General features: G+C 30.2%; 1 long non-coding RNA gene across 1 annotated transcript; it reads left to right on the top strand.

Annotated features, from left to right (window-relative positions):
- Window positions 1-518: 518 nt before the first annotated feature.
- On the top strand, window positions 519-2007 carry LOC126698391 (uncharacterized). The gene is made up of 3 exons (XR_007646448.1): window positions 519-584; window positions 1619-1736; window positions 1908-2007. It is a non-coding gene; the product is annotated as an uncharacterized LOC126698391 (long non-coding RNA).
- The last annotated feature ends 9652 nt before the right edge of the window (window positions 2008-11659 follow it).

The raw sequence follows: 11659 nt of genomic DNA on the forward strand, positions 1-11659 counted from the left end.
TTTATTATTTATAAATAATGTTAAATGAAATGTCAAAAAAAAAAAAAAGATGAAAATTTTCATCTTTATTTCTTATATATCTATATATATATATATATATATAATAGCAGAAGCTGAGAGAAAATGAGTTCCTAGAATTAAGGAGGTAATGACAAATAGGAAAAATCCTTATCTAAAATTCAGACATGTGTAACTTTAAAAAGCGATACATTGTATTGTTTTCAAAAAATTAACACCGTTTGGTTGTAATTGTTTATATTAACAAAAAAAAAAAAAAAAAAAAAAAGCTGTTAAAGGAAAAAGAAAACGTAGAAAGTAAAAAATATCTACCAATCTCTATGAAATTAAAAAAAAAAAGTAGAAATTAAAAAACCCTGCCAATATAGTGATACAGGAAAAAGGAAAAAACGCTACCCTCTTCACATCAGTCTTTTTAACATTTTTTCTCTGTAAAAAAAACCCTAGCCATACTGCGATAGAGGCAATCTCTTTGCATCAAACTCTGCTAGGAGAAAAAAAAAAAACTTGGGCCACACTGGAGATTCGATTGGCCGACCATCGCTATCCCCTTTTGAGTTTTCTAGGTACGTTCTGCTCTCTCTCCCTCTCCCTCTCCTTCTCTCTATGAGTTTTTGTTGTTTGATTCGGTTTTGAAACTTCTCTGTGATTTCGGGATAATTTTCCCCTGTTTCCGTCAATTTACGGAATATTCTAGATCTGTTTTGCGATTAAAACCCTAGCGATCTCCTCTTTAGACTCTACGAACCAGTGGAATCGGCATCCGTCAAAGCTAAATACGATCAAACGTCCCATAGGTTTTGATAGTTTTGAGAAATTTGGTTGAATTGATTTGTATTTAGGTATTTGGGTTACATTAGGTTTTGATTTGATTTAGTTTCTCAGAATACTAAAAACTTTTGGGAGTATTTGGATTCAATTAATTTTGTGTTCGATTTTGGTTTAGCTTTAGCGTATTTACAATTGGCTTTGGATAATCAAGGTTTAGAGGCCAAAAGTCCGAGAACGGTAGAGAGAGAGTCGGTTAGTCACAGAGTTCAGAGAGATCGACCGATTGGATTTTTTTTTGGAAGAATAGGAAGAATAATCATTAGACTGTTAAGTTAATGCGCCATGGATTGAGAAAGGGGCACCACCACAAGTTCTGTCATCACCGTAAGCCTCCATCCACTATCAGACTACCGGAATTGCTTCCTGTAAAGTTTTCTTTAAACTAAAAAATTAAGGGTTTTTGGTTTTTATTTGGAGAATCAATTGGGGGTTAATTATTAATTTTGGCTTATTTGTTTTTGTTAAATTTTACTATTCAGTGTAGCTCAATGATTAAATTGTGTTGGTTTTGAAGGATTTGAATTTCTTTTGTGATGATTATGTAATCATTAATTTCAGTTCTTATTTCACATCCTCACTGCTATTTTTTGTTATTTGAATTTGAATAAAAATCCGGACGTTTATTCTCTTTCTTTCAATGTTTTGGCCTCAAGTTATAATCTTTAATTATTTACTGTTATTAGGGACAATGAGAAACAAAGAAGTACAAAACTTTACTCCCTTGTTATATATAAACTTTACTAATGTTTAAAATGTTCTAATATTACAGATTCATATCGCAACGAAGTACAAAACTTTGAAGCAGATATCAAAGAATGTGAGATGCAGTTAACGTAACAAACAACCATGATCTGATCAATATTGCTATGATCTTGGTTGACTAATAGGTAAGTTTTATTTTTTTTTTTTAAACAAAAAATAATATTAAAAAAAAATGGATACAGAAATCTAAATTTTTTTTTTCATATCTGCATCTTCAACTTACAGAACTATTTTGTTTAATTAACTTATACATTCCTAACATTTTCTTTGACATAAGTATTTTTAATTGTTTCCAGGGAACATTATATGTTTATAATTCTTTCTTCGGCCTTATATGGTTAAACATCAAGGGGAAATTGATCACATCTTATTGTAGATGAGAGTTAATGCTAGGAATATTACAATTCTGTATTGGCAAAAGGCTGTGAATTTTGATCAAACAAATTTTTTTCAGACTCTACAGTATGTTACTTCCCAGTCAGCATGACGGTCTAAATCTGATAAGGTATCCAATGACAAGAAAAACTAATATCTGCTGTAATACAATGCTTGAAAGGATTATCTAAAACATTTCAGATTTAATAAGAGATCTCAGATTTAGTAGTAACAAGAAGAGTACTGATAATGGGAAAATCTTAGTGTAAAAGAAGAAAATGAACTAATTCATTTATTCTTACTTCATTCAGAACATGTTGGTTTATCTCTCTTCTATGGATTGCCCTTAACTTGTGTGTTGTTCTGGGCCATATATATGAACTGCCCAGTGGAAAATCGAAAGGTTTCAAATGAGAGGATAAAAGAGTTTACAAATATTACATCAGAAGCAGCTTGGGAAATTAAAGACTGCATTTCCATATATATCAACTGCTCAGTGGAAAATCGAATGATTTTTGTTGAGAGGATAAAGGACTTTACAATATTGACCTTAGAGACTCCAGGTAACTGGCCTTCAACTAATTCTGTTTAATTTTTTTGACGAACTAAATCAAAGTTAACAATGAGCTTTGTCGGTTGGTGGCACTGTCCTGTTTCCTCATTGGGTGAACCTGATTTCATATCTCTCCCCTCCCTCACTTGAAAAGAAAAAAAAGAAATCCGAACTTCATATCTACAACTTCCTAAACTATTAAACCATGGCTAGAGTTTGGACTGTAATTTACTTCTTATCAATTATTATATTACTGTTTGAACTTAACAGAATTTGTATTGCTTTTTATATTTCTTTGGATTGATTGAGCAAAATAATTTGATACCATTTGATTTCCTGCTTATTACACTTTCCTTCTTTTTCTTTTTTTTCTTTTTTTGGCATCCTATTGATCTTAAGGTTCATTTTTTTTAATAGGGGACTCATTAACTGCCAATCTGTACTTGCTGTCATCCTAACAAAAACAGCAGTTTCAGCCCATTTTACTTATTATTGAAAATAAACCAATGACTTACTGCTTACTATTCAAGGGGAGACAGAGCGCTAAAAAAAAGAAAGCATTATCACTATTTCAAACTGTTTTCCATCCTACCTGATCTACTGTTTTTGAATAGCGATTAAAATTGTAAGACTTTGAAATCTGAAAGTGTAATGTATTTTTGTTGTTGTAACTCTATGGTTGCTGGTAGGTGAATTTTCATTTATAAAACAATGAATGTAATTACTATTAAATTGACAGAAATTGTTTGTAATTCATTTAGTAGATCATGTTTGGTTGGAGCACACCTCTTTTTCTTTGAGTTTCATACTGTAGAATACTTTCAAAGATTGTATGTGCAGTAGCCAATGTGGCATGACCACAAAACTGAAGCTGCAAAGGCGTATCAAACATTTGATTGATTTACATATACTTCTTTTAATTTGCTAAAAATTCTACTGCACCAATAAAATATATGAACCTGTAGGCCAAGAGCATGTGCTCTGGCAACAAGATCTGTAACTTTCATTCAAATAATGGTTATGCTACCTAATTAAATAAAAAATTGCCTAACATCCCTACTATAATACCAGTCTTGTACTTATGGCTACCAACATGATTCACGCTTAGAAATTAAATATTTTACAGGTTATTTGTCATGTTAAACAACAAATTATTGAAGTTGATCTGCTTGCCAACAACAAAGTCAATTGGATTCTCAGAACGAAAACAAAGAACAAACCTGATTGCTTTAGTCTTTCTTTTGACATATATATACTTTTGTATCTAAAACTCAAAGGTCCTGAGTTTGGACGACATTTAAAGATTAGAAATCACAAAAATTACATTCAATAAGGCCATTGTATATTCCCAAAAATTACATTTTCCCCTATTGTTCTGTTGTAAAGTAAGAAGTATGATGTGTTGACAATTATTTTAAGTTATGTTTGTTCAGCTACTGCATCAAAGCAGATTACCTCTACAAGCAGTTTTTTCTTTAGTTAAAATTGAAATCTTTTGTTCATTGTGGTTCATAGGAATGGTACATAAGAATATCACATTTTTCAAGTACATTTTAAATCTACTATGATTCAAGTTTATAAATTTTTTTATGAAGTTTCTATTTTTTTTTTTAAATCTATATTACTTTATTCCTGTGTACCAATTGCTAATTTGGAATTGTTAACACTTAATTTAGAACAAGGCTGTCAATAATTTAGTGAATATGTAAATGATGCTTAATTTGAGTCATTTTGGTGAATTAAGTACGGCATAAGTGAAATTGAACGTTACTATCTTTTTTTTTTTTTTTTTTTCCCTTTAATTTCATTACGAACTAAGAAATATGAGTTAGTTCAGAGTGTTTTGGTTGGGTTGGTTTTGATTTAAGTTTTTTAGGAGGGTTAGTTATACACTAAAAAACATGTCCTCTTTATTTCAATGTAATTTGTCAGGATCCTTCGTAAATACCATCAAAAATAGGGTTGTGATGACTAAGTGTCTTTACAATGTATAGTATATATTAAAAGCAATCAGCTGTATTTTGCTTATACTTAAGAGATTTTAAATGATCCCGCGTATTGCGCGGGTTAAACACTAGTTTCTATTATTACTGAAGAACGTTTTCCTTTTAGTTTTGATAATAAATATGATTTTCTAGATTAGAGTTTGATTAGTTTCAAGCTTAAATTTTGTATGATTTTATTTAATTGTTGATTATATGATTTAATTAAGTGAATAAACGATTTATTTATTTGCATTGTAAAGTTTATAATAACATTCGTAGGGTCATCTTTAATTAACTTTTTACTCCTTTAGCCATCGGTCTCTTTGTTTTCCAATTAACGGTTACTAATTAATTTATTTAATTGACGTTTGATTACTTTTACTAATCTCTTTCTCTTCCTCTTTGTTAACATCCTATTGTTTTCCAAAATTTGATGATAATTCTAATGTACTAAATATGCATATTGTAACGTTTATTTTTATTTTTATTTTACTCCATTTTGCTGCCATGAAGTTAGTACATCCATAACTATTAGTTTATTATTTTATGATATGTTTGGTTTGATATTATTATTATTATTATAAATTTAGTGTTTCTAAAATAGCATGTTTTTTGTATTCTCTTTTTCTATTAATGCATTGTAACTTTTTATGGGAATACTTTATAAGAAAATTGTTTATTCTTTTTTTTTTTTTTTAAACTGAGTGTTTCTAAATTGATATTTGTTTTGTATTTCATTTTTCCATTGATGCATTGTAACATTTCATGGGAAGACTTTATAAGAACAATTTTTATTTATTGAATAAAATATTATACGTTTAATTTTAAAAAAAAATGAGACAAAATATAAATAATTATGATATGGAGGATGTTGCTAAATTTAAATGTTGAATAAAATAAGATGAGAATAAAATAATAAAAATGAAATGTATAGCAATAAACACCATATTATTTTAGTTATGCTATGTAATAAAATAATATTATATTTTTATATACTATCTTTATAATGCAATAATATAACATTTAACAACCAATGTGAATAAAAAAGATAACAACATAAAATATAAAACTAAATCGTATCAAGCTGGATTACCTGTCAATTCCAATTTTAGCAAACTAACTGACTTCTAGTAGTCTAAAACTGATTTCTGCGATGCATTTGGTAGAGCTTTCAATACTGCATCAGTATGTTTTGATGGTCAACCTGTTACACTAAAATTAAATATATATATATATATATATATATAGAGAGAGAGAGAGAGAGAGAGAGAGAGAGGGGCTTTTGTGTGTGGAAAAATAGAAATTATGCATGGAATAAGAGGGAGAATGACAATTTTATAGCATGAGGGTAAGAATAAGAAGAGTCAAAAATAAAGGAAGATAAAAAGATAGAATAATATTAATATTGAGAGTAGTGGGGATATGAAAAGTTGAAATGGAATGAGAAAGGTTGAAGAAAGTTAAGGTAGAGAGTAGTGGGGATATGAAAAGTTAAAATGGAATTGAAAATTTAATAATAAATAAGAATAATTAAAAATAAGATAAATTAAATATGATATTTGATTGTAATATAATTGTAATATAATAGAGTTTTTAATTCACTTTAAATGTTAAAAAATTGTATAAAAAAATTGAAAAAAAAATTGATAATGACATAGCTGCTGACGTGGCTCAATGGAAGCATAGCAACATTAAATGCTACGCTTCAGCTTTTAGTAATATATTGATATTGATTTGGTTGGGAATAGAAAAGTATCAGAATAGAAAATGGGGAGAGGATGGAAAAATAGGAAAATAGAAAAAAAAATTAGTTCTCCCTCATGTTGTTTGGCTAGAATGGTGGAAAAGTAGAGTGATGAAAACTCTTTTATTTGGTTGAAAAGAAAAATGAGAGAATAGAAAACATAGGTTGTATAATAAATACTTTTATATATATAATATCTTATTAGGAAAAAATATAAAACAAAAGTTGAGGTAAAAATAATAAAGCCAAAAGAGTAATTTAAAATGGAAAAAAATGGGAAAAAATCAACCTCAAATGCTATGTGAGGGAGGATTGGGGGTAAATGTGTAATTCCATCAACCCATCTCCGTGCCTCCCCTCTAATTTTCCCTCCATTTTGGAAGGATTGAATTTTCGTGGGTTTGGAAAGAAAACTACCGGGCTCAACCTTTTTCTCTTCTCCCAACCAAACACACCCATTACCCATATTCTCTCTCCCATTTTCTATCCACCTGGTTTTTACCCCAACCAAACACACCCAAAGCCTTTACTTAGTTGGGAGGATAGAAAAAAATGGGATGACAAAAAATGGTGGGGGATGGACAAAAAGGGGGGGGGGGGGGGAGTGTAGAAGAGATTTAGTTTTTCCTATTTGTGTTCGGAAGGGGGATGAAAAAGTGAAAAGGTAGAAAATTCTTTTATTTGATTGAAGAGAAAAGTAAAAGGATTGAAAAGGTAAATTATCCTCCCTTTATCCCAAATTGTTGGTCCTTATTCCATTTTGGGATGTCCCAAAATAAATTCTTCTTTCCAAAATTAATAAATAAAATTCTTATCTTTCCTTTATTTTATTTAAAAAGTCAATGTCATTCTTTCTCTATATTATAAATTAATGGGGATAGTTTTGAAAGAATGACATTGAATTAAATAAGAGTACGGTTCGGGTCAGACAACCTTGGTAAATATATGACTTTGAAAGATTTCACTGAAATATATTCATTACGTGTATTTTTCTCTTGAATGAGATTAAAAGTAGTCAATTAATCATGCAAACATGCAGCCAAGAAAATCCAAAGGTCAAGATCAATTGGGGCATGGTTTTTGAAGCATTAAATAAGTCAAAAACATGAGAAAATAAAAAAGGGAATAAAGAAATTCATTCAAGCCAAAATTGGAAAAATCCCAATATAGAGAAACATCTTGCACAATCTCAATATTTTTGTCATAACTTCTTACACAGATGTTCGATTTACCAAATTCTTGCGGCTATAGAAAGAAGTCTCAAAGATCTAAAACTTTTTAGTTTACCACAAATTCAAAAAAAAAAAAAAAAAAAACTAACCGAATATTAAGGAACTCACTTCCTTAATTTGAGGAATTTTCTCTTTTTCTTTTTAAGGAGACTGAGGTTATAGAGAAGAAAAAACCCTAGAAAAATTTTCATCTTTAAAAATAAATAAATAAATTGTTTTAGACGTTTAGCATTGTTTTTATGGATTTATTTTGCATAACTATGTGTGGCTAAATCTCTAACTAGGATTAGAGGTTAAAACTAATATTTTTATCATGCGTTCTTGGGATTATCTATGTGCTTTCTATGGATTGATGATTGAATTATGAAATTGATTTACTATTTGGAATCATTGCATATTGAAATGTTCTTAAGATTTAATATGATTTTTTTTTTTTTTTATAAACATCAATTGCTTGAACTCCTTGATTTGTTATTATTTAAGAATATACTAAATGCTTAATCTCCATTGTAACATGTCAATTGAATAATTTGCTCAATCACTCATATTCAATCTACTTTACACCTTGTTTGAGTATTTTTATGTTTTATCGTCTGATTAGGTGAGTTGCCTCTTTACCCTAATTGAGTTAAAAATAATCTAAGTTCATATGATAAAATATTATGTGCATCCTTAAATCCCTAGTGTTTTTCTTCATTAATTTCTCTTAAATTTATTTTGGTAGTTTCTGTAAGGTTGAATTTAATTAACCATCTTGTTGGTTTTATTTCATGCCGAATTTGCTTGTATTTCAGCAATTAGTAACCCTGTATTTAGGTGGGATTCTTGTAAGGGTAGTGAGTGAGATAGTGTGAAGAAATGCTCAAGAGTGTACAAGAAAAACAGGGATTTGCAACTGGATCTCGCGGGTGACTTGCAGCTACAAGCCGCCAGAAGCTGCACACGTGCCAGACATGCCAGAAGTTGAAGCGTCATGCTAGCTGGAGCACTACAGGACAAAATAGGACAACTGGCCGTTCAGTTACCTTGCGGTTGGAACTTGCAACTCAGTCAAGCCGCGAGCCAGCCTTGTTTTGAAAAACCTAACTCTTCACATTCCATTCTCACCCCAGTATAAATACCCCTTATACCCACGAAAGAAAGAGAGCTTCCAGAGAGAATTTTGAGAGAGAAACCCTAGAGAAAAACAAGATTGATTCATTCCCAATCTTCATTTAGAGACTCTTCAAATTTCTCAACTCTCTTCCTCTCCATTGTTAAATCCTTGAGAGGCTTATTACCAAAACATTTTCTCACCATATCCATTTCTGTGAGAAGGCTGTTTGGTGCTTTGGGAAGCAGTTAGGAAGGAACCAATTTCACATTGGTTGATGCTATGGTCAAGTAGCGGAATCTGGGAAGCTAGAAAATAAATAGGTTCGGCGCAACCTTGTTGGAGCAAGAAGCTTGGAGGGCTTAGGTACACTGGGTAGATTAGGCTTGGAGGGTCTATTACTGTTCATGTATCCTAACTACATTTTCTAGTGGATTACTTACCGCTTGGAGGGCGGTGGAGAAGTTTTATGCCGAGGATTTTGGTTTCCTCTTCGATAACACATCGTGTGTTGTCCTTGTGTTTGTATCTCTCTTCCCTTAATCTTTGCCATTTAATTTCTGCTATGGATGTGATTTTATTTGGTTTAGATTGTTTATCAATTCTGTATTAAGCTTATTTATGTTCCGCACACTTATTGTTTGTCATAAAGCTTGAATTGGTAATTTTATTATTGGGGATCTAAACGTTCATAGTGTTTTATACACTATTTGAACTTTCAGTTTCAATTGTAATTTCAATATTATCTTGCTCCATCTTTGGGTGGGAAAACAAAAACAAAAAAAAAAAATTATTTTATTTTATGCATAATAATAGAGGTTTTGACATTAGTGTCAATCATTCACTATGGATCAACCTCAGATTCACTGAGATATTATTGTGTGTGAATAATCTGCACTTGGGTTTGAATTAACCTAGTCGCACCAATGACCAAAAATTTGGAATGGAAGAAGTCTAAATTTACTCTTATATCTTTATTACATAATATATAAGAAATAATTTCTTTGAACTTGTTAAATAACAAAAATATTACTTATTATCAATTAAAATCAATAAAATAACATCTTATAAAACTGAACCCTTATTATTATTATTATTATTATTATTATTATATAAAACAATTAGGTGAACCTGAATGGTCATGTTAGTTTAAAATATATATATATATATATATATATATATATATATAACAATTAGGTGAACTTGAATGGTCATATTAGTTCAAATAAAATAAAAAAGAAGGAAGAAATAGGACATGTTTAGTTGGGTAGAGAGGAAGATTTGTGGAATGTAATGGATGTTGGGAATAATATACAAAGTAATAAAGGAAGAATAAGGATAACACAAAAGACAAACAGAAATAGAAAACTTGGAGGTACAAAATTGTTATCCTTAAACAATATTTGCCCCCAAACTCTTGTTGCCAAAAGGTTATCGCAAACTTATTCCCAAGATATACAACCAAGTTTTTGGGTTTTACAGATAGCAATTTTAGAGAATAACCATAGGATTTTTTTTGTTTCTCTCTATTTATATCCATAGGGTTATATTTTATCAAAAAACACGTATGGAGAGTCAAAATATTTTATAAAACCATTCACAAGGCTTGTTGAAACATCTTTAAGCATTCAGAATAGTTACTAGAAAATTCTAAAGAAAACTTAGTTTTATGAGTTTTGATCAGTCGAGAGTTTCTTTCGATCAATCAAATAGGAATCGAATAGCGATCAAATCATCCAGAGACTATGATTATTTTCTTCATAATTTCGATCAATCGAGCAAAAGTTTCGGCCGATCGAAAATCCTTTAGTTCGAATGTCACTTAGAAAATTTCAAAACTTGAATTTTCACTTTATGAAACAATACTCTCAAAACTCAAACATCATTATTACAACTTATCCATATATATACCTATATATACAATAGTGGAAAGAGGAAGAAAAAGATAAAGGAAGAAGTGTGCGGTTGGAAAGATACATTTTGGTAGGTCTAGAAAGAAAATACCCAAACCTCACCAAAATCTCACACATTTTTTCCTCACAAAACCAAACAAGCAAACACCCAAAAATATGTATTATTTTCTCTCCACTTTTTTTCCCCATTTTCTATCCCCAAAATCACCCCCAATCAAATGGAGCCTAAAATTGATGGTCATTCCTAAGCATTATATTAAAGGACATTTAAGGAGAGGGGGCGGGAGGATGCGAAAGTTAAATTAGAAATAAATTTACAAAGAAAAAAGTTTTGGTTAGAAAAGCAACTAGAAGTAAAATTTTATAGTTTGAATTGAATATTGCAATTTTTAAATGCTGAAAATCATTTATTTGTTAAAACTTAGTGGAAAGAGAAAGAAAGAGATTAAGGAAGAAGTGTATGGTTACTAGGGTAGTTGCATGTTATAAATATGGGTAGAAAAATAGAAGTCGCGGACTGAAGTATTGTCCATAAAATCACTCTAGTTTTGTTTTTTTTTTTTTTTCGTTTTTTTTTTTTTTCTTCTCTGAATTGAAAAGATTACATTTTGGTGGGTTCAGGGAAAAACACCTGAATCCCACCAAAATCGCACACATATTTTTTCCTCCCAAACAAACTCCCGAAAATATTTTTTTTCTCCATTTTTCTATCCCACCAAATCATCCCAACCAAATAGTCTAAAACTGTTAGTCATTCCTAAACATTTTAACATTATATTAAAAGACTTTCAAGAGAGGGGAGGGGGGATGCGAAATCAAGTTAGAAAAAAAAAAGTTTCTATAAAATTAAAAAAAAAAATTAAAATTTAAAGAAATCCAAGGCAAAGCATTATCTGTTCAACATATACTACTGTAAACGTCCAAAGATTGTGTTTGTTAGGCAAAGGACAAGAGTGGGTATCCCATTATCTATTGGACTCTTTGTCCAACTTACGTATATAGCCTTTACATTTTTATAATCATAGGCATCTGATTTACCAGTTCATTCAACATACGCATATAGTACCATTCTTTTTCTATATATATGACCACTTCGAAGCCCTCAACTTGTAACCAATTCCATTTCCATAATCCAAAATCCACCACCCCTAGG

This window comes from Quercus robur, chromosome 9, assembly GCF_932294415.1.
Source record: "Quercus robur chromosome 9, dhQueRobu3.1, whole genome shotgun sequence".
NCBI classification, from domain to species: Eukaryota; Viridiplantae; Streptophyta; class Magnoliopsida; order Fagales; family Fagaceae; genus Quercus; species Quercus robur.